This window comes from Barbatula barbatula, assembly GCF_947034865.1.
Source record: "Barbatula barbatula genome assembly, chromosome: 7".
NCBI classification, from domain to species: Eukaryota; Metazoa; Chordata; class Actinopteri; order Cypriniformes; family Nemacheilidae; genus Barbatula; species Barbatula barbatula.
In genome coordinates this window covers 13,644,231-13,648,168 of record NC_136770.1, presented here as the reverse complement: position 1 = coordinate 13,648,168, position 3,938 = coordinate 13,644,231, and positions in this window count along the sequence as shown.

Here is a 3,938-nt window from a genome sequence, read left to right as displayed (position 1 = left end):
GAACTGCTATTCTTGGTCTTTTACATAAATTTTCCATGTGAACATCCTCCTCACCCAAAAAAAGTTTCAAGGAGCAAGAATTACATAATGTACTCTGCCCAGAAAGGCAATTTGTGTTTAATTTTCAACCCATTATTATTTTGACCGTAATATAACTTGACGCAATTTCATCATTCTTTCTGATCCAGCTATATCTTACCACCATCTTGACATATTTCGCTTGAACAATGTTATACACTTGTACAGTGTGTAAAACGATCAATGAATGTGAAATGCAGTGACGACATCAACATTGGCTGGTTAGAACCCATTGATGGTGAAACTGCAAATGCATTTTGATGACCCACATACTGACCTATCGCATACTGACCTGTTGTTTTCTCAATTACACAACTCACAAAGGCTATGGTGCCTTGAAAAAGACTCAAAATAAGACATTTTTGCGATTGGGAGGGGGATGGCCTTGAATATGGAGTGAGTCATTTCATTGTCAGAGTAACAGGTACTGCAAATCTTTTTCTCGCTGTGGTACTTTCAGCCCTCACTTTTAAACCAAAACCGAAGCTTTCACACTAGAGCTGAAAGGGTATTATTATAGGCTGCTCGTGGCTGGGTGTGTTTCGCGTGTCAGTGTCTGTTTTCCGGCAGACTGTGGCATCTGGAAGTGGCAGACGTAGTGGTCTGTGTCAAGTTTAATAATGGCTGGAATAAACTACAAGACTTTTAAAATCTGAACAGGTTCTTTTAGACTACAAATCATACATTTCCAGACACTTTGAAAGTTTCAGATAGAAACCCACAAACTTATCAAATCTGCAGACTGGCACAGACTTTCTGCAACAAGTCCAGACTGAAAATCTGGGCAGAATTCTTAGTGTATTTTAGCCATAATATAACTGTCAAAGCAATGTGCTTAAGTGAGAGAGACAGAATTAAGACTTTTTACCATTAAGAGCAGTAAAAGTCGAAAAGAAATGCAAACAAAGACACTCTATCCGCTCTATAGAAACTATTTAATTACCTATTATTATTGCGTTAAAGTGCACAGCAAACAGGTAATGTGTGTGTGATGTGTATATACCTCTATGAACAGGGACTGCAGAAGTGTTGCCTAGTGATAAGGGGAGGTGAAAAGAGGCAAATGTTTTCAGTGGAAAATGTCTCTTTGTGAGTGACACACACACAAACAGAGTAGCTAGGTGACACAAGAGCGGTCTAGTCTCAGCTCAAGTGTATGTGCTCATGATAGACAGTCTTTTTATCTCTCCATTTTCTCCTGTTCTTGTTACTTGTTTGCCACTGATCTGTATGACTAGAACAAAAAGACTAGTTTAAATGATACTTGATGAAAGTAATGATAACATAACTACAGATTGAGATTCTGTAGACAGACAATCAAACACATGTTGTCGGACACTGGTAGGCTACATATTTAAAATGCATTGTGAGCTAGTCTAGTCGCACAGTGATGTCTGGAGGTCAAGCCAAACTATGTCATCACACTGTCTGTCGTGCATTAAATACTTCATCTTTGTTGGATGACTGACAGTGTCATATTGTTGATCCAGTTACTGTACGGTGGGTTTGAAAACAACCAAGCCTCTTTTATGTGTAATACGCGAATGTGTGAATTTCTTTCTATTAGAGAAGCAATTAAACTAGTCATGACTTTAAGCAATTATCTGTAGGTCTTTTGTACAATAATTGCAGTTCTGGTGGTCTTTGATAAGATGTTTAGAGGATAATTATATATTAGTTAATTGTATAATTGTATAAGTTGGTAACAGGGTGACTGCGTTATGGAAAAGTACTGGAAACAAACTATGTAATGCAATACTATGTGACCTCAATCCTGTCCCACACTATGACTGACAATCAATACTTTAACCAATCGAACATACACATCACCCTCAAGCAAAAGCTGAAACATTTCCCTAGTGGGATATGCACTTTAAGAATTGTATATACATTATGTACTATATACAGTATATACAGTATTTTGTGTGTAATAATATTTTAGGGTTAAGCGGTTCACAGGGTAAATATTTTCATATTTTTCAATATTTTTGAAATTTGTCTACTTCAATTCAATTTTATTTATATAGTGCTTTTCACAGTGTGTATTGTTCCAAAGCAGCTTTACAGGAGAAAATAAGAAAAACAGAAAAACACAGAAAAGGTAAATCATAGGACAGTGCTGGGTGTTTAAAGAAAGAGCAAGATCATTCTAGTAAATAATTTCTCCCGGCGAGCAATCCAACACGGCTCTGTGGCGAGGAACCCAAACTCCATTGACGAGACATGGCGTAACACTGGTTGATCAAGGGCCGAAGCACTCGCAGGATTTATGATGTTACCATTCCAAATAAGATTTCTCACAATCACAGCTGACATTAGATTTACGCATTTGGCAGTGACTTTTATTCCAAAGCAACTTCCGTTATACTATACACTACACATTTGTTTGTAAGTGTGCAATCCCCTGGGATCGAACCCAAAACCTTGGCATGGCTAGTGCCATGCTCTAACCACTGAGCTACACTGACCCAGCTGCTTTTTGGTGAAAGTGTCCGCTTTCGATGCACCCTGTCGGCCACGGAGCTCACGCAGCCCCGCGGGTGCATCTCAGACCTCCGTGACAGAACGGCCCTAAGGTTGCCAGACTGGTAGCATCAGGATAGTAGGAAAGGAGTACCAGAAGTGTCCTCTGGAGCTCGAATGGCGGATAGAAATGCCTCTGAGACCCGCTGAGTTTCCATGGATGAGGACTTAGGTTTTAAACGGCAAAATAAAATCATGGAGGTCTGAAAAATCAGCTGCGTTTTGGTGAAAGTGTCCGCTTTCGATGCACCCTGTCGGCCTCGGAGCTCACGCAGCCCCGCTGGTGCACATCAGACTTCCATGGATGAGGACTTAGGTTTTAAACGGCAAAATAAATCATGGAGGTCTGAAAAATCAGCTGCGTTTTGGTGAAAGTGTCCGCTTTCGATGCACCCTGTCGGCCACGGAGCTCACGCAGCCCCGCGGGTGCTTCTCAGACCTCCGTCACAGAACGGCCCTAAGGTCGCCAGACTGGTAGCATCAGGATGGTAGGAAAAGGATACCAAAAGAGTCATCTGGAGCTCGAATGGCGGATAGAAATGCCTCTGAGACCCGCTGAGTTTCCATGGATGAGGACTTAGGTTTAAAACGGCAAAATAAAATCATGGAAGTCTGAAAAATCAGCTGCGTTTTGGTGAAAGTGTCCGCTTTCGATGCACCCTGTCGGCCACAGAGCTCACGCAGCCCCGCGGGTGCACCTCAGACTTCCATGGATGAGGACTTAGGTTTTAAACGGCAAAATAAATCATGGAGGTCTGAAAAATCAGCTGCGTTTTGGTGAAAGTGACCGCTTTCGATGCACCCTGTCGGCCACGGAGCTCACGCAGCCCCGCGGGTGCATCTCAGACTTCCATGGATGAGGACTTAGGTTTTAAACGGCAAAATAAATCATGGAGGTCTGAAAAATCAGCTGCGTTTTGGTGAAAGTGTCCGCTTTCGATGCACCCTGTCGGCCACGGAGCTCACGCAGCCCCACGGGTGCATCTCAGACCTCCGTCACAGAACGGCCCTAAGGTCGCCAGACTGGTAGCATCAGGATGGTAGGAAAAGGATACCAAAAGAGTCATCTGGAGCTCGAATGGCGGATAGAAATGCCTCTGAGACCCGCTGAGTTTCCATGGATGAGGACTTAGGTTTAAAACGGCAAAATAAAATCATGGAGGTCTGAAAAATCAGCTGCGTTTTGGTGAAAGTGTCCGCTTTCGATGCACCCTGTCGGCCACGGAGCTCACGCAGCCCCGCGGGTGCACCTCAGACTTCCATGGATGAGGACTTAGGTTTTAAACGGCACTTTGCTCTTGGGTGGTGATAGAATTGCCTGAGCTGGAGCTGGGATG